Below are 20,584 nucleotides of genomic sequence, written 5' to 3'. Positions count from 1 at the left end.
TGGGATAAGGAAGACAAGACCTACTTGGGAAAGAAGGATGAAGGGCGGGATGGCAGCTGAAAGAGCAAGGGAAAAGTGTGGGGGTCAGGGTGGGCTGCAGAAGAGGACAAGGGAGCAGGGTCGGCTCCTGGAGCAGATGAGCTTTTACAAACTTTCCTCCTGAATGCTTAGGAAAGGGGAGGAAAAGAAAAAGAAACCGTGGCAAGGATCTTGACACTGCCTCTCTCACTCTGGCTACTCTCACTCTCCTTTTCAATAATGAAAGGAGTGGGTTAAGAGGTCTTGTCCGGATCCTTCTTGATCTCCTAGAGCACAGGGACTTGGAGAACGGGAATGGACTTAGGACTTTTGTTCCCCTCCTCATCAGCATCCACTCTGCCAAAGACTTCAGTGTCAATTAGAACTAAGGGAAGTAAGGGCTCCAGGTACTAGCAGGAACAACTAGTAGGAGAAAGAGAGGAAGGAACCTAAGGAAATTTGAAGCAGGAAGTGGGATGGTGGAGGGCCAGACAAATAAGTTAATAGAACTGCCAACGAATTAAACTATACTAACTCTTCTTAAATATTTAGGATTAATTCATCTTGACAGTTTCCAGTACTTCCTCAGGTTCATTTCACTTTTAAACAAATGAGTATTTGTAGCCATGGTAATATATTGAGGTTTATTATGTGGAAGATATGAAAACATACATCTAAATACATGTGAGATAAATTCCTGGTGCCTTTTCTTTATACAGTGGCAATATAAACCATTTCAGAAAGGCTTTTTTATTTACAAAGTGAGCACTCAGTTACATTATCATTTGTCAATTTTTTCACCCCAATAGCCCAAGTATCATGAGTAATTACCTTCACAAATAAGGAAGGATATTTAACTCTTTCTTGGGAGTATAATTATAATGAAGAACTTGCTCACTGAGACCAAACACTGCCTGTCAGGACTCCAAGTTAGTATTTCAAGCAAAGCTCCAAACTCATACACATACACAAATGCATCCTGAGGAGCACAGGACATCTTTTACCTCCAGCCTCTAATGCCCATGTTTCCAAAAGACAGGGCTACTTAACCGAGGGACCCCAAACAATTTACATCTTAAAAGACGGTGCAGTAAATCCCAAATTCCATAATAACATTTCCAGAACTCCCAGCCAGGGATAATTAATTCAACAGGTAAACCTAACCAAATGACCAGCTGGAGGATGAGTGCCAGACACTTAGCATCCGTTTTTTCCCCCTATTTAAGCTGCTACTCTTCCAGTTGAACTCTCTCCTGAGCAGAGATAATGGCCAGGAGGCAAGCTCAGCAGCACATCAAAGATGCAAGAGCAGAGACCATTAGGGGACAAAAGTGACTATCAGCCATGCACTGGCAAGATGTTCCTGCTGTTTCACTGACATATCCGATACTGCCTGGGAACCTGGAAGATCTTTCACTTCCTAGCCCCACAGAAGATTATGCTGGATCCCAGAATAGCTGCCGTATTTTCTGCAAACGACAAAATGGATCCAAAACCTCTGTACTAAATTAAAAAGAAGAAAAACAGTGTCTGTTATCAAGTACTCCACTTGCTGGAGAAAGTAGGTGGGTGGGTATGGGTGTGTATACCTCCTAGCTACGATAAAGCAAATTAAGACCCCTAGAAATAGCTGGCATTTTATTTTAGTAATATAATTTGAAAAACTATTCAGGACCAAAATAAACAAAATATTTGATCTTTGAATTACCCTGGACATGCTGAAACTGCAGCCAAAGTTACTGAAAACATCTGAATTTCACATAGGTCACTACAGGCTACTAGGAATCCTTACTAATCAGCAGACTTCTGTTAAAATGTTACCTCTGGCTAGAAAATGAACACATGAGAAAGAAAGAAAAAAAAAACAAAAAACCTTAAGATTATCTTCAACCAAGAACACTGAAATCTTTCAAGATTACCAAAAGAACTGAAAGATTTCTTTGTAACAAAAATTTCCATTTTCATGAAATTTTTATCAGCACACACACTCATGCAGAGTATAGTAGAAAAAGCACATATTCTAATATCAGACACACATGAGTTTGAGTTCTAGCTCTGCAATTTGCCAGCTATATAACTTCCTCAGGAAAATTACTTAAGAATACTGGAGGTTAGTGTGGTTATCTGTACAGCAGGAAAACTACCTGCACAGGATAACTATGAGGATTAAATGGAAAGGTACATAACCCACCAAAACCAGTGCCTGAACATACTCAAGGTTAGCTCCCTTTGCCCCAACACAAACTGTACAGAATTTGCTAATGAAAAATCTGTATAATTGTCGAATCCACACGAAGAAGAAAATTCAGAGTGACAGAACACAAGTCCTGTCCAATGTAAAGATGAAAATCATATATTTAGTATTTATCTTCACTAAAATCTTTCCTTTGATTAAACCAGTCACAGGCAAACGGGGGGGGGGGGGGGGGGGGGCTAAAGTTGAAAAACTTCATATGACACAATGCTTTAAAATATGTATGTGTATTTGCTTGCACTCTTGACACCATCACAAAATTTACCATGGGTGATCATGCCTTTTAAAACACCGTGAAAAACTAAACTCTTAAAAACCTTTTCTTGATCGAAATATTTCTTCCTTACAAATGTTTTGATATACGACTGGAAAACATTTACAAGGCAAAGAAAAAAATAAATCCCCTCATTCTTTCAAAATGAAAAAGTGAGCAAAAGAAGCTACGTTTGTCAAATTGTTCTTCTTTCCCATTCATTCTTGTTCTTTTACAAACCAGAAATAAATACATCAGATGCCGAAATTACTGTCGGATTGACAAACGTCACTGAAGAACACATGGAATTGACAAGCCCTGTCTGGACCAAAGGTGACAAATGTCCTTAAGCAATTTAAATAAATTACGTTTCACTAAGGACAAAAATGCTTTTTATCAACCCTATGAACTTTCAACTTTATATGCAGCCTACTTTATAACCCACCGTGTCCTCCCCTCCCATCCCCCCAAATCCTGTTTTTATGCACTTTAATGAGCTGGCAGACAGTACTAAACTACACAACTCCAACTGGGAATAACTCTAATCTGTCACTGGACCTCAGAGGACTGCTTCTGTGATCTTTGTTAAAAGAACGGAGACAATGTTTTCGCCTTACTCCACACCTGCCACCAATTTACAAACCCCGTATAGAACAATTACTATTACTACTAACCTTCCCCCACATCTCTCAACACCCTGCACAGACCCAACCTTGATGCTGATTAGTCCTCACCCCCAAACGCCTTGCTGGGGGGCTTGAAGCCCGTCCACCGAGGTTCACTCTCCGCAATGTTTAGGGTGCAGCGAGGAAGACATCATCCCCCCCGTTTGAGGGGCGAGGGCCAACCGAGGCCCCCGGCCACTCCCTCTCTCCTCGGCCTCCCGGGGCGTCTGGGGCGGGCGCGTCAGGCCCTGCGCAGACCTCCGGCAGCCCCGCAGTTCCTAGTGTCCGCCGCAACCCCAGGCCGAGCCGAGCCCCCAGGACCCCCGCAGTAGCACGCACGCCCACCGCCCGGGCGCTGGGTCACCGAGACGACCCCGGGGCCACCCCCGACGCCCAGGATCGGGCAGGTGCCGGGCCCTCCTCGGGGACACTCACCCGGCAGCCGCTCCTCCCTGTCTGCCGCTGCCGCTGCCTTGCCTTCTCGCCCGCCGCTTGCTCCCGCGGGGGGGTCCGGGCCGGCGCCGCTTCCCCGCCCGACCCCCCTCGGGTGCGCGCCGCGCGGGGACCGGATCCGGTGAGAGGAGCCGCCGCCGCCGCCGCCGCCACCGCCGCGGCTGCTGCTGCTGCTGCCTCTGCCGCCGCCGCCGCTGCCGCCGCCGCCGCCGCCGCCCCCTTTCCTTTCCTCCCTCCTCCCTCAGTGCGTCCCTCCCACCGAGGCCCGCCTCGTATTTCCTGGATCCGGTCTCGGCTAGAGCTTGGCAAGCGAACAGTGGGCTTTCAGGACTCCTGTCGGGCGCCGTCGCTCGCCAGGCACAAAGATGGCGCCGCCGGAGACTACCGAAGGCGATGTCGCGAGACTTCCCCTCTCCCGCCCTCCCCAACACACACACCCCCACAGTAACTAGAAGGCGGGGGCCGACAGGAAAAGTGGTCAATTAGGGCAGCCTGAGCTGGCCTGAGAGCAAACGCTCCCGCTAAGCGAAAATGGGCGGTACCAGTTACAGCGGAAGTTACTGCGCCTGCGCGATGGCGGGGATCGACGCATGCCCAGAACGGCTCCTGAAGTAAGACCCAGTTCTCCGTGTTTTACCTGTTTCCTTCTAGAGGCTCGGGGCGGAGGAGTGGGCGGAGGAACCAGAACTGAAACCCGGGAAAGGGTTGGGCAGAACTGGTTGAGAAAAGAGGGGCGTCCCCTAAGGCTTGGGTCATCCCTCTAGAGCCCGAACGGCTAATTTGGCGTCCCCGGGAGTCCTCCAGCCCTTTCCTTTTCCCTGCGCTCCCGGTCACCGAGTATTCTTTGCGAAGTCTCAGCTGCCCTTTCATCCTGTTGTCGATTCGCGTTTTTTACTGAGAGCTCGCTGGCTGCTCGGAGCTGGGCTCGCTGCTGGGAGCCACAGCCCTCCTGTTTCTCACATCACCATCTAACTTTCTCTTTCATTTTGGCGCTACGTGAGCCTTCCAAATCGCATACTATTATCTGCTTCCGTTCCTGTTTTATTTTCCTCCCTGGGAAAATGAAATGAATTTATTTATTCATTCAAACATGTGTTGTTCATAGTTTCCTGTGTGCCAGTACTGAGGAAAGGGACGTGTACTCTGTGCTCAGGTAGCTATTGGCCTGGGATGGCGATGAATGAGAAAAAAATAATGACGACAGCTGAGCAGAGTAAATTCTATGACGAAAATAAGTGCAGAGAGGAGTAGCAGGTACTGGGAGCAGGCTATCATGAAATATGTCAAAGAGAAAAATCTTGAGGGCAGTCTCAGGCATAGGATTTAGTCCATTGAATCAGGGGAATGTCGGGAAACAAACCACCCGATTATTGTAACAGAATTTAGTACAAAGAAATGATAATTAGATAACTGAAAATGCAAGAAGAGAACTCAGTATGTGGCAGAGATAGCGACTGTGCTCTAGTGGCGTAGCAGCTACCATGGGCGGAGCTAGGGAGACCAAGGGAAGAGGCTGGGATTATGAAAATTTAGAGATCTAGAAGAGGAGCTGTGTGGAGCTGAAACTCAGACCTCTGAGGAGGGAACAGCCCCTACTGGTGCTGCTGTCTCTGATGGATCAGGGCTCAAGATGCTGTGTCTGCAAGTGTGGGAAAAACTGCAAACTGGATCCAACTGCTGCTATGGGAAGAAACGTGCACTGTCCTGAGAGCTACAATCTCCCTCTGACCTGGGAATGAGAAAGAGACACTAGAGTGGAGCTGAACTTGACCCACATCCACCAGCAGAGCAGCTCCCCTGTGGAGAGCCACTCATTTTAGAAGCTGGATGTGGTCAGAAAGGGGCCTTCCACTCCTGTCACCCACCCCACACAGCGGGCACTGTTGTGTTAAAACACTGGTTAAAAAAAAAAAAACCTGTTTTGAGTTCAGCGTTTCATACCAAACAGAGCTGCCCCAGCCCACTCCCAAAGCCATGAGTGAGAAATAAATGTGCATTGTAGTATGCCCCTGAGACTTTCCCTTATTCGATGGCAAAAGTGGACTAATAACAGCAGCTCTGCTCCACAGAGTGAGCTGGAGTTTGTCTTCTTCCTCCACCATCCCTAGAGTACTGTCCTAGCATATTTGGTCCAGAATGGCTCAGTACCACAGCACATTCCAGTCATCAGGAAGGGGAAGATGTACCCATTTCCTTTAAGGGTACAACCCAGAAGTTGTTAACATCCTTTATATTCATAACCTGTTAGCCAGAACTTATTCACATTAACGTATTTACCTGCAATGGAGACTGAGAAATGTATTCTTATTCTCAGCAGTCTCGTACCTAGCTAAAAATTCCATGACTTTAGAGAAAAGGGTGGCTTGTTGGGAGGTGGTGGTGGGGAACCTGCAGCCTGATAAAATAATCAAAACTCAGAACTTGATTTATAGTTATTTCTTTTTTTTTAAGATTTTTTTTTTTAAGATTTTATTTATTTATTTGAGAGAGAGAGAATGAAAGACAGAGAGCATGAGAGGGAGGAGGGTCAGAGGGAGAAGCAGACTCCCCGCCGAGCAGGGAGCCCGATGCGGGACTCGATCCAGGGACTCCAGGATCATGACCTGAGCCGAAGGCAGTCGCTTAACCAACTGAGCCACCCAGGCGCCCCCTTTTTTAAGATTTTATTTATTTATTTGACAGAAAGAGAGACAGTGAGAGAGGGAACACAAGCAGGGGGAGTGGGAGAGGAAGAAGCAGGCTTCCCCCTGAGCAGGGAGCCCAACGCGGGGCTCGAATCCCAGGACCCTGGGATCATGACCTGAGCTGAAGGCAGATGCTTAACGACTGAGCTGCCCAGGTGCCCCGATTTATAGTTACTTCTTGTCCTCTCTCCCAGTTGGGTTCCGCCACAAGTAAGGGGCTTAAAGTCAAAGAAGCGAGTATAATACTCTTTCTGTTCCTTACACTCCCATTTCTCCTTCCCCATTTTTCTGACCACAGTTTCTTCTCCTCCAAGGATGAAGAGGGTGGGAATGGAGGTAGATAATTTCCTGCTTCACAGGTTACAGTCTTAAGATGGTTTTGTCCTCTCTGGACACAGCAGATACCTAAAATTGGCTTTCTCTGCTGGTTGCTTTTGGAGGTTCTTCTTAGGCTCCCACTGGGAAGATTTGTTAACACATCCTAGGACACATATGATGCTCTTTCCTCTGTCGGGCTTCTCCTCAACCCCTGGTCTCTTTTACTTTCTGATGTTGCTGAAAGTCCTCTCTTGGTTGTCCATGTCTTCTGTGTGACTGGCATCCAAATGCTGGCTCTCTATGAGGTGAGCGTGATTCTTCAAGACCCTCCTCATGGCATAATTCTTGGATACAGACTGCCCTTGTGGAATACCCACAGCTTCTTATTGCCAGGATCCCCTCACCCATTGGCAGGGCCTTTGGCAGGGCACAAGCAAGAGGCTCAAGCTTTTTTGCTTTCTGTGACCATCACTCGATCCATAGGAAACACACATATCCTTGCTATGCTGAGTAACAGATAGGCTGTCCTGTCATTGCTGCTCCAGCAAGCTTCCTGTCTTCAGAATTCTTCTGGCAAAAGGCAGGCAGCACTGTCTATGCTGATTCTGGTCTCCAAACTCCAAGGATATGTGTGGCCAGCTCTCCCTAAAATTCTCTGCTCCGGAGGCACCTGGGTGGCTGTCAGTTAAGTGTCTGCCTTCGGCTCAGGTCGTGATCCCAGGGTCCTGGAATGGAGCCCCACATCGGGTTCCCTGCTCAGCAGGAAGCCTGCTTCTTCCTCTCCTTGTGCCTGGGGCTCCCCCTGCTTGTGCTCTCTCTCTCTCTCTCTCTGACAAACAAATAAAATCTTTAAAAAAAAAAAAAAAGTAAAATTCTCTGTCTCCCCTAAAATTCTCAGGTAGCTAGAGTTCAATCAAGCAGCTGGAGTGTGATACATCTTTTTTTTTTTTAAGATTTTATTTATTCACTTGAGACACAGAGATACAGAGAGGGAGAGAGAGAGCATGAGCAGGGAGAGAGGCAGAGGGAGAGGGAGAAGCAGGCTCCCCGTTGAGCCAGGAGCCTGATGTGGGGCTCGATCCCAGGACCCCCCAGGATCATGACCTGAGCCGAAGGCAGACGCTTAACCATCTGAGCCACCCAGGCACCCCTGGAGTGTGATACATCTTTATGACACCCCTAACTCAGCTCTCAGAGGTCCCCTCACTTTGGCTTTGCCTTCGCCAGTGGAAGAGAAAATCAGTAATAACAATAATCCCTGAGAGATAATAACTAATCAAAATCTCCCTTTTAGCCTTCTCTTATTTCAGCTGAAGGAAGTGTTTAGGTTATAGTTCTAGACCCAGTTTTGCTGCCTCGTGGTGAGCCTTTAGGGAAGGGCCTAAAGCTCTCTTTGGAATGTGATAGAACTTAGCATGTATTTTCTTCAGCTGCATCAGATCCATCTATGTACATTTCAGATATTTTTGGCCTCATTTGTTTCAATAATCTATTGCCACAGAGCATTCCGAAACATAATAGTCTAAACTAATAACCATTTTATTTGTTTGTTATACAGTAGGTCAGCAATTTAAGAATTTTTTAAAGATTTTATTTATTTATTTGACAGAGAGAGAGAGAGACAGTGAGAGAGGGAACACAAGCAGGGGGAGTGGGAGAGGAAGAAGCAGGCTTCCCGCAGAGCAGGGAGCCCGATGCGAGGCTCGATCCCAGGTTCATGACCCTGGGATCATGACCTGAGCTGAAGGCAGATGCTTAAGGACTGAGCCACCCAGGCGCCCCTAAAGATTTTTTTTTTAAAGATTTTATTTAAAATATTTTTATTTATTTGACAGAGAGAGAGAGCAAAAGGGAGAAGCAGGCTCCCCGCTGAGCAGGGAGCCCGATGCAGGACTCATCCCAGGACCCTGGGATCATGACCTGAACCGAAGGCAGACGCTCAACCGACAGAGCCACCCAGGCGCCCCAATTTAAGGATTTTTTAATTTTTATTTACTTTTTCTTTTTTGGTAATCTCTACACCCAACGTGGGCCTTGAATTTAAAACCCAGAGATCAAGAGTTGCACATTCCACCGACTGAGTCAGCCAGGTACCCCGGTAGGTCAGCAACTTAGATTGGCCTCAGCTGGGCTGCTCTTCTTCTGATCTCACCCAGGGTTACTCATGGTCACAAGAATAGTGGCTCTTCATGGGACTAACAAGGCCCCCTCTCACCAAGTCACCCCAATTCCACACGGTATGGTCTAAAAGCTAAAAAGTTGTGCTTTTTAGCTTTTAGCTTTTGTCACCCTGCTTCTGAGTGACAAAGCATATAATGAGACCACTAGTTCTCATGGTCACGTGCAGCTCCTTTGCAGTAACACAGTCTGTTGGTTTTAGTCAACACTGTATGGGATACCATGTCAATGGATGACCATTTTGTAAACTCTTGAATGGTAGTCCTGCGGGGGGACCTGTGGATAGGAAAGGCAAACTCACAACTAGAGTATGAATCAGTCCTGAAAAGAATGAATTGCTGCCCCACAGTCACACCCACCCCATGTGGAAGAGATCCAAAGTAATCATTTTGCCCAAGTGACTGGCTGGTCTCCTTGAGAAATGGTGCCTTACTGTGGCTCAGTGTTGGTTTCTGCAGGTGGTGGGTTGGGCCAGTAGCAGCTAATTGAGCCTTAGCAAGAGGGAACCCTTGTTGGACCTGAAGAGTGAGCCTGGCTTCCATTGGCAGGATCCCTTCTTATGGAGCAAGCCTATGAGGAACCTTGTTGGTGATGGAGTACTTGGCTTGCTTGGTGCCAGGTAATCTGGATTTGGGATACCTGCTGTTGATAGGCATTTTCGGGGACCTTGAAGCTGATGGGATATTATAGTCCTCTTGTGAGAGGAGGAGGTCCCATTGGAGGCTAGGCTGGATTGCACCCCCTCCCTCTGGGAGAAAGGCAGGTCTCTGGTTCTAGTTAGCTTTTTGCCTGCAAACCAGCATCATAATTTCTCAGAATCACTTTCAGACAAGTGTACTCTTTCTACTAAAATACTCTCTTTAAATTATGTTAATGTTCACTTCTGTGTAGACTCCTTGATTGATTTTTACCTTGTGATTTGGCGATTCTCAGTGGGAAAGAGGTTCCTCATAACCTAAATTGTTCCCTGTGTTCTACCTCCTATTTTGCTTCCCTCCTAACCTTCATTTAGCACTTGTCCCCGTACTGGCCAGTACCCTAAATAATGAGTGTGTCAAAGTGCCTTCTGAGCTTGCTGGAAGAAGTAAAGGCAGCCGATTCTAATCGTCCTTATCATAACCACAAGGAACAATGGGATTTAGCCCTCTTATACCAAGACGTTTAAAGAAGAAAAATAAAATTATGAATTAAGTGCAAAGGACCAAGAAGGTAAAGACGCCAGTTGCCCAGCACCAGCACCCTTTCACCCCGCCTTCCAGGGCAGGACACACTCATTGTCTCATGTTTCAGCATTCTCTGACTTGGGAGTTGTGATCTGGTGATGGATAATGGGATAGTGCTCTTTCTGGAACATGACTCATCTATACTCACCAGCACTCTTTTTAGAACAAGCCAGAGAAATAGGATTGGTCTCAGGCCATCACCTGAACTGGATGGATACAGTACACCAATCTCAGCAACTCCAGCTGCCGACCAGGATCAACCCTTTCACATCCCTCCCTTTCCTTGCTAGTCCTCATTCCTAACCACCAGTGCCCCCATCCAGTGGTCACCTCCCCGCTGGTTCATCTCTACCAAGGCTGTCATCTCAGGAGTCATCTCTTAATATAGCTTAATCAAAATTGGTTCAATGTCTTTTTCTTGTTTAAAGTCAAAGGTTAATTAATAATTGGAATAAAAACATTCAGGGTTCCAGTTCTCTTGACCAGTACAAAGTAATCTCTAATCCCTTTTCCCCAAAATAGTACATTTCAAATAGAACACATGCTCAATATCTACTTCTAAATAAATTCACTGTAACTCTCATTGTATCTTTCCTTAATGCTACATAAGCTCAACAATGCTCTGAGGGAATTGTAATGTACAGACTGCCAGTTGCCCACCTTCCTCAACTCTCAAGTTGAGAGAATCATAAATAGATTTATTTTAAAAATCTCTTCTCTGGGCCTGCCTGGCTGGCTCAGTCAGTAGAGCATGCAACTTTTCATCTCAGGGATTGTGCGTTTGAGCCTTACGTTGGGCAGAGAGATTAGTTAAAAAAAAGAGTTTAGGGGCGCCTGGGTGGCTCAGTTGGCTAAGTGTCTGCCTTTGACTCAAGTCATGATCTTGGGGTCCTGAGATCGAGCCCTGTGTCGGGCTCCCTGTTCAGCAGGGAGCCTGCTTCTCCCTCTCCCTCTGCCTGACATTCCCCCTGCTTGTGCTATCTCTCTCTCTGTGTCAAATAAATGAATAAATAAAATCTTTAAAAAAATGTTTAAAATAAGTAAATAAATAAAAATCTCTCTGTAATGAGCCAGCAATGTAGATTTGCACAGATACAGTGGTTCGGTAACAGTGCCGGGGGAAGACAGGAGAGGTAAGCACCATTTACGGCTAAGCAGGTAGAAGAGAATGAGTGGGTAGGTGAATTAGGTAAAGTTCTTATGGAGTGACCTTACTAAGATTACAGCAATGATAGAGAGCATTTGTAGTGGATACTGCGGTAATCCACTGAGATCCCCTGTTCAGAGCAGTGCACCTATCCCCAAGTTACTGGGGCTATTGATTCCTGACAGGTGACATCTAAAACTCACTGGGAATTGCCTTTGCTTCAGGGATCTGCCTCACAAAGGTTATGCACTTTCCCAGCGGGTGACCCACAGCCAGAGATGGGCTGAGGTGGAAATACAAAGACTTGGAATCCTTTCATTAATTTGGGATACTCTGAAGGACCATTCCAGCTTCAGAGCTCCATGTGAGATAGCCTGAAGTCTTAATTGCATTGTCGTCATGGGTCAGTGTTTCCCTCTATCCCATTTTGTTTTCCTTCCTTACTGGTGTATTTCCCAAGAGAATTTCTCAATAAACTTCCTGCACTCAGTTATTCATCTCAAATCTCTCTCTCTTTTTTTTTAAAGATTTTATTTATTTATTTGACAGAGAGAGACAGCGAGAGAGGGAACACAAGCAGGGGGAGTGGGAGAGGGAGAAGCAGGTTTCCGGCCGAGCAGGGAGCCCGATGCGGGGTTCGATTCCAGGACCCTGGGATCATGACCTGAGCCGAAGGCAGATGCTTAATGACTGAGCCACCCAGGCCCCCCAAGCCTCATAATCCTTAAGCCACAGTAATTGGTTCAGGGGTGGTCACGTGACTCAGGCAGGAAAAACTCAGATGCAATAAGACTTTTGTGAGACATCCAGGGAAGACATTCTCACTTTTTCTAGAGGATGGAAGATCTGGAGTTACAATAGCATCTCATGACTATAGAGGGAACTCATCTAAAGAATGGTAACAACCTGGAGCGCTTGGGTGGCTCAGTAGTTAAGGGTCTGCCTTTGGCTCAGGTCATGATCCCAGAGTCCTGGGATAGAGCCCCGCATCAGACTTCTTGCTCAGTGGGGAACCTGCTTCTCCCTCTGCCCCTCCCCCTGCCTGTGTTCTCTCTCTCTCTGTCAAATAAATAAATAAAATCTTCAAAAAAAAAAAAAAAAAGAATAGTAACAACCCAAAGGAAATGAATTGAGAGATGAAGAACGAGAGAGAGAAAAAAAAGGAAATAGGCTTGGGGATATCATTTGAACTCCTTATATGTCTTGATGGGGGACCTGGGTGGCTCACTCGGTTGAGAATCCAATTCTTGATTTTGGCTTAGGTCGTGAACTCAGAGTCATGGTATCAGACTCTGTGCTCAGCGTGGAGTTGGCTTGAGATTCTCTCTCTCCCTCTACCTCTGCCCCTGCCCCTGCTCATGCTCGCTTGCTCTCTAAATAAATAAATAAATAAAATCTTCAAAATAATTTTAAAAATTAGAAAAAAAAAAAGCCAGCCGTATCTCCTATACTATTCAGTTACATGAACTAATACATTTTCTTTTCTGCATAAGCCTGTTTAAGGTACATTTTCTGTTGCTTGGAAACTAAAGATTCTAAGCTGATATACCATGAATGAATAAGAAATAAATAGTTGGAACACTCAAGACCATGACTGAGATGGGGAAGGCAAATTAACCAAAAATATTTATATTCTGTGTTAATAAAATGAATCCTATCTTTTCTTAATGCTTTCAACGTATAACTTCTGAAGACATAAGTGCTCTAGAAGCATCTGTTAAGTTAAAATGTAATTCTACAAAAGGAAACAAACCTGGAGAACTAAGGTGGCACAGTGAGTTTGGACAGAGGCAAGATTTAAACCCCTCCTCAGCAAATGTTAATGATTTAGGGATTAGTACAGTTTACAAAATATGGTAACTGAGAATCTTCTTTGCTCTTGGGAAGACAGGGCCAACCCCTCAAGACATATAAAGCAGGGGCGCCTGGGTGGCTCAGTTGGTTAAGCGACTGCCTTCGGCTCAGGTCATGATCCTGGAGTCCCGGGATCGAGTCCCGCATCGGGCTCCCTGCTCAGCGAGGAGCCTGCTTCTCCCTCTGACCCTCCCCCCTCTCATGTACTCTCTCTCATTCTCGCTCTCTCAAATAAATAAATAAATCTTAAAAAAAAAAAAGACATATAAAGCAGTTTTTTTTAAGATTTATTTATTTATTTATTTATTTATTTATTTATTTGATAAAGACATAGCAAGAGATGGAACACAAGCAGGGAGAGTTGGAGAGGGAGAAGCAGGCTTCCCGCCAAGCAGGGAGCCCGATGTGGGGCTCAATCCCAGGACCCTGGGACTATGACCTGAGCCGAAGGCAGATGCTTAACAACTAAGCCACCCAGGCACCCCATTTTTTAAAGATTTTATTTATTTACTTAAGAGAGAGAGCACAAGTAGGGGGAGTAGAAGGCAGAGGGAGAGTGAGAAGCAGACTCCCCACTGAGCAGAGAGCCTGACATGGGTCTCCATCCCAGGACCCTGGGATCACAACCTGAGCCCAAGGCAGATGCTTAACCCACTAAGCCACCCAGGTGCCCCATCAAGACATAAAAATGGCTTCTGTTTTAGTCACTTTCTTTCCTGGATGGTCTTGAGGTCTTTCTGAACCACAGAATTTCCTTTTCATAGTAAACATGTGTAGGGGAGGAATAATTTTATTCTACTCCTCAAGCTTCTTCTAGCTGGCCTAAGAATTAAATTGACATAACACAGAGTTAATAGGAGAAAAAAAATGAAGTTTAATTATGTGTCCGTGGAGGACCAATAATAAAATTGAGACCTCAAAAGAATGACCAAGGTAGGCAGCTTTCATACTTTTTTTTTTTAAGGTTTATTTATTTAAGTAATTGCTACACCCGAGGTGGGGCTCGAACTCACGACCCCAAGATCAAGTCACACAATCTTCTAACTGAGCCAGCCAGATGCCCCAGTTTTTATGCTTTTTAAACAAAGAAACTATCAATTTGGGAGAAATTGATGGGACAAAGAAAACTTATGTTTGGGAGTTTTGTTTTTTTTTTTAAATTTTATTTTATTATGTTCTGTTAGTCACCATACAATACATCACCAGTTTTCGATGCAGTGATCCACGATTCATTGTTTGCATATAACACCCAGTGCTCCATGCAGAACGTGCCCTCTTTAATACCCATCACCGAGCTAACCCATCCCCCCAGCCCCCTCCCCTCTAAAACCCTCAGTTTGTTTCTCAGAGTCTATAGTCTCTCTTGGAGTTTCAATTAATAAGGAATCTTCAACAGGTTTGGGCTGGGGTGGAAAATTAGTGAAAGAAACCAAGTTTGTTTAGACAGCCTTCTTGGCTCTGAATTCCCTAGATCTGGTGATAAGGATGTCGCTTTACCTCCTGTTACAGGGAGGGGAACTTTCACATGAGAAATTTACTTTCTGCTGTCTGACAACAAAAGTCAGGGTGTTCTTCTTGCTCTAGCTGTTTCTCAAGTAACTTTAATTCATACAGTAAAAAAAAAAAAATTTTAGGTAATCTGTACACCAACAAGGGGCTCGAACTCAGGACCCCGAGATCGAGAGTCACATGCTCTACTGATTGAGCCGGATAGGCGCCCCTTAAGTAACTTTAATTCAAAATAATCAATATGCCGAAGTGGCACATTTGGGGGCAGGTGGACTTGGGTAGCACAGATGGACTAGTACAAAGAAACATTTGACAGATGAAAATTGAAGTTAAGAGAATTGCCCAAGGTAATAAGTAACTGGACCAGTCAATATGGGACTTTGATCCTCTCTTCCCAAATGTAATAACCTATCTGCCAGAAATAGCAAGTGCCATTTACTCATGTCTTAGGAATTCATTCATTGTTCAACATACATTTATTGAGTCAGATTCTGAGAATACAGAGATGAATAAGACAAAGTCCTTGGCTTCAAGGTATTTCTAGTCTATTTGAGAAAAATGTCACATAAACAAATAAGCATAATAGAATGAAGCAAATGAACCTATAGTTTATATCTTTGATGTTCTAGAACCTATGGTCTAGAGGAAGTGTTTGGCATAGTGGACTCTGGGAAAAGTTACAAGAAGGAGACAATTGTCTGGGGAGAGTGTCCCCAAAGAGGTCATGTGTAAAACTCATAATGAAAATGAGTAAATATGTGTTCAGTTATTATAAATGAAATAATAAATATTCAAAATTAAAGTTTATCATTATTTCAATTTTACCAGGGAGAAATTATGTATAGTTTTTTAAAACTTCTTTTGGTATCTAAAAAGATCATTTGTTTGTTCTCAAATCTCATCCTCCCAATCATAGAGAAGTGATGTCACAAGAATTCTTCTTAAACTTTTCATTCTGTAATCTTCTTTTTTTTTTTTAAAGATTTTATTTATTTATTTGTCAGAGAGAGAGAGAGAGAAAGAGAGAGTGTACAAGCAGGGGGAGCAGCAGGCAGAGGGAAAGGGAGAAGCAGGCTCCCCGCTGAGCAGTGAGCTGGATGCGGGGCTTGATCCCAGGACCCTGGGAACATGACCTGAGCTGAAGGCAGATGCTTAACTGATTGAGCCACCCACGCGTCTCTCATTCTGTAATCTTCTGACCCACCATCATGAGTCCAGAGGTATGGGAGGGAATAGCTGGGAGATGATAAATCAGGGTGCACGAGAGTAGATCCTTGTTATATTGTGATTTGTGATAAAAAATACATATTTGGTCTGTGTGCCCATTCCTGGCATAAAGATCCTAAAACCCTTGGAATTCCCAAGTCATAAGAGCTATGAAAGTGCCTTTTGTTATTCATAACAAGCTCCTTTCAACCACACCTGAGTTTGTGTCAACAAGGTAACTTTTGGAAAACCCCTAAGGATAGGAGCTGGTTGCCCAGGGAACCAACCTTGTAATTAAAGGGTTGGAACTTTCAGCCCCACCCGCAAACCTCTGGGGAGGGGAGAGGGGCTGGAGTTTGAATTAATCACCAATGGCCAATGATCTAATCAACCATGCCTATTTAATGAACCCTCCATAAAGACCCAAAAGGACAGGACTTAGAGAGCTTCTGGGTTGGTGAACATGTGGAGGTGCCATGTGGGTTGCCTTCCAGAGAGGGCATAGAAGCTCTATGCTTCTTCCCCCATACTGTGCCCTACACATATCTTCCATCTGGCTGTTTCTGAGTTATAGCCTTTTATAAAAACCTGGTAAATACAGTAAGTAAACTGTTTTCCTAAATTCTGTGAGCTGCTCTAGCAAATTAATTGAGCCTGAGAAGGGGATGATGGGAGCCTCTGATCTCTAGCTGGTTGGACAGAAGCTCGGATGACATGCTGGACCTGTGACTGGTGTCTCAAGGGTGGAAGGGGTAGTCCTGTGAGATTGAGCCCATAACCTGTGGGATCTGCTGCTATTTCCAGGCAGGAAGCATCATTGATTAGAACTTAATCATATGATTACATCTAACTCCATATGCCCAAGGAATGGATTGTGGCGGACAGCTAGCAGACTCCACCACAAGAGTGTATGTAAAATCTTTTTGTAGATTTTGCTTATTATATTAAACATTTTCCATATTTCTTCATAGCCTTTATTATTGTAGTAGATTTTATTATTGTTCAAAAATATTTGCTGCCCAGGACACCTGGGTGGCTCAGTCAGTTAAGCGTCTGCCTTCAGCTCAGGTCATGATCCTGGGGTCCTGGGATTGAGCCCCGCATTGGGCTCCTTGCTCAGTGGGGAGCCTGCTTCTCCCTCTGCCCGCTGCCCCTCCTGCTTGTGTTTTCTCTCTCTGTCTGACAAATAAATAAAATCTTAAAAAAAAAAAAAAAAAAGAAGATTGCTCTTATTCCCAAAAGGGGTGTTTGTCTGTAATTAAGTCAGGTTCCAGCAAAAACCCACAAAAACCACTCTAGTACGTTTGACAGAGGGAAAATAAAACAGGAGATTGACTTTACAAATAATGGAGAAGCTGAAAAGCCAATGGTGAATTAACTCAAAGGTTGGCAAGAGCAGAAAGATGCCGCCACCCCTAGGGATGGAGGGACACTTGGATATAAGATAGTGTTACCAAAGCTCAGAAACCAAGGCCATCTGAAGAGAACTAGAACCACAGCTAGGTAGGCGTGGCCAGAACTGTCCAGTAGTAGTTTGAGCCATCAAGGGAGGTTTGTTCTAGCAAAGCTGAATCCATGGAAGAGTATGCTACAAGAAGCAGAAAGAGAGAGGGAGAAAAGTACTTTGTTTTTCTTGCTCTCTAATCTTCTGCAGATATCGTCCACTGGGCAAAACTACCCAGAAGTCAGAGAATAAAGGAACCTGGGAAATTTGGTTTCCTATGATACAGTATAGAGCAAGAGAAGGGCAGTGAGGTATCTGAGAGCAAACCGGGCAGTAATGAATGAGTGTACAACCTTATTAGTCTCCAGCATTGTATGTTGTCATCATTATAAATGTTGTTTTGGCAATATTGTTGAGTAGTTGAAGTACTGACTAAAATCAGACATGCCTGGGTTTGAAATCCTGCTCTAAACATTTCCTAAGTATGTGACCTTGGGTGAGTTGCTTAAACTCTTCAAGTCTGAGTTCTTCATATATAAAATGTTGTGAAGATGAAATGACCTAAAACACTTAGCATGGTGCCAAGTGTGAAATAAGTCCTCAATAAGCACTAGCTAATATAATTACTAGGTGCAACATGAAATCTCTAGGTTAGTTTAATTTTTCACTCGTTTAATGTCTATATAGGGTCAACATTTTCTAAGTGATCTTCCTTTACCATATATATTTCCTCAAGTATCAGTCAACTGTTCATTCTCTTAACTATAGGGTTTAAGCATCTTTCTCACAAATTTGAATGACTTTCTTAACATGGTAAAGTTATTAATTCTTTGTCACATTTTACATTTCATATTGCTTGAAGCTACAAAAGTTATCATTCTGACACAAAGCTGAAAAATACTCCATTCTGGGTTTCTAGAACTAGATTATGATACATAGTTGCCTATTAATAAGTTAATAAGTTTGGCTGTGTGTAACAGATAAATAAAATCTCTTCTGTCAAAGTCTAGGCTAGTATGGTGCTTTATAGTACCAAGAAACCAGACTCCTTCTATCTTGTTCTGCCATCTACAGAATGCTGCCACAGCCTCCTGACCCCAGAGAGCTCTCTACCACCTCCATACTCCAACTAACGGGAAGCAGGAGAGGGGTAGACACGTGCCTTCCCTTTAAGGGCATCACCTGAAAGTTGCATACCGCATGCCATCTCACATCCCATTGGCCAGAACTTAGTTTCATGACCACATCTAATTACAAGGAAGACTGGGAAATGAAGTTCTTATTTTAGGGGGCTACATACTCTGCTCAAAATTCTATTATGATACAAGGGGCAAGTAGATTTGGGGGGAAACTCTTGGCCCCTGTTGTTCTGATTTTCTGGACACACAAACATCTGTGTACCCTTCTTCCCACACACCAGAACATACCCATTGCTAAGGGAGAGAACTCCCCAGTATAATCCCACTGCTACCGAAGGGGAGCAGATTATGCCACCCAAAAATAGGCCTCTTTGTCACATTGATCATCTTGAGAGCTAGTTATTTTTAAGAAATTGCAGATAACAGGAGAAGCTCTGAAACCTAGTAGAGGTTACCCTTTTGTAAGAGACATTTACCTTTAGGGGCGCCTGGGCGGCTCAGTGGGTTAAGTGTCTGCCTTTGGCTCAGGTTGTGATCCCAGGGTCCTGGGATGGAGCCCCGCATCTGGCTCCCTACTCAGTGGAGAGCCTGCTTCTTCCCCCCCCCCCCCCCCCCCCCCCCCCCCGCTCGTGCGCGCTCTCTCTCTCAAATAAAATCTTTGAAAAAAGAGAGAGAGACATTTACCTTTATAAGAAATCTCTGTGAGGATGGTTCCTTCTGTCCCAGGATGAAGAGGATGACTAAAACCAGAAACTCTTTGGTTCCTCGGTGGCTCAGATGTTTAAGTGTTTCATTTGACTCAGGTCATGATCCCAGGGTCCAGGGATCGAGCCCCGAGTCGGGCTCCCTGCTCAATGGGGAGCCTGCTTCTCCCTCCACCTCTCCCTCTGCTCGTTCTCTCTCTCTCTCTCAAATAAAGAAAAAATCTGTAGGAAAATAAAATAAAACCAGAAACTCTTATCAATGGAGAAGGTAAAGACTTCAATCTGCCTAACAACCTTACCCTCGTTTACTGTGTTTTCCCTGTCACCTCCCATAAATGGCATCCCCTCTCCCCCAACGTCTTTTATCTTTATCTGAAGGTATTTAAGGGGGTGGCTTGGGCCATTTCAGGGAGTTACTCAGTCTCCCTGGGTCTCTCCCATGTGTGCAGGAGGTATACATGTTATTAAACTTCTGTTCGTTTTTCTCCCGTTAATCTCTCCTTTATTATAGCGGGGGTCTCAGCCAAGAACCGAGGAGTTGAGAGAGAATGATTTTTCCTTCCCTACGCTTGCATGCATTTCAAAGTTCAGGATCTCTGAGGGATGTGTGATATGCCTCTGTGAGGTTCAAATGTATCTTCTTGTGACCCTGCAATCTGTAAAAAAGACAAGTGATGCGCGCCCTCCACAACCTCACGGTAGAGTAGGAGTGGGGTGATCGCGGACACGGTGCTGGAAATTCCAGACCAACGGGACAGCCCTCGGCAGTGGTCACTTCCTGGCGATTATGGAGTCCCACTGGCTTGGAAATGCAAAAGCTCCTTGTCCTCGAACTGGATCAAATTCCTTAGTTAGCCCATCTGATAGCCCTTAGCTCTGCTTCCTTAAAGAAAATCCTTGTCCATTGTCCTCTCTGGCCCTCCAGAAGGTTCATTTCCATTGGTTGTTTATGGCCACATTCGCCCTGGACCTTTCTTGGGGATGGGTCCGCTTTCACCGTTCGTTCTTTGCTGGGCAGTTTGGGGGCCTCAACATGGCCTGAAGGTGGAGGGGAGCGGAATTTGCCACCCCAAAACACGCCTCTGCGGCGTAAGGATTATTTGGGGCTGGTTATTTTTAAGAAACTGCAGACTCGGGAGAAGCTCTGAACACGGAGTAGAAGTTGCACTTCTGTGAGAGACATTTACAGGTCTTAGGGGAATCTGCATTTGTAAGGGTGGTTCCCCCCGGGTTCCAGGAAGAGGTGGTTGACTCTAAATCTCTAGAAACTGCCAGGGAGGGAGAAGGCAGGGATTTAAATCTGCATAACAATTACACCCTTGTTTACCGTGCCTGGCCCGGTAGCCTCCCAAAACAGACTCCCCACCCCCAACATATTTTGTCTTTTGCTGAAGCCGGTATTTAAAGTGGTGGCTGGAGCCGTTTCGGGGAGTTACTCACTTTTCCTGGGTCTCTGCCATGTATACAGGAGGTATGTATGTCATTGAACTTGTTTGTCTTTCTCCTATTAATCTGGGTTTTATTATGGGGGAGGG

The sequence above is a fragment of the Neomonachus schauinslandi genome, chromosome X, assembly GCF_002201575.2.
Source record: "Neomonachus schauinslandi chromosome X, ASM220157v2, whole genome shotgun sequence".
NCBI classification, from domain to species: Eukaryota; Metazoa; Chordata; class Mammalia; order Carnivora; family Phocidae; genus Neomonachus; species Neomonachus schauinslandi.
This window is presented reverse-complemented; position numbering follows the sequence as displayed.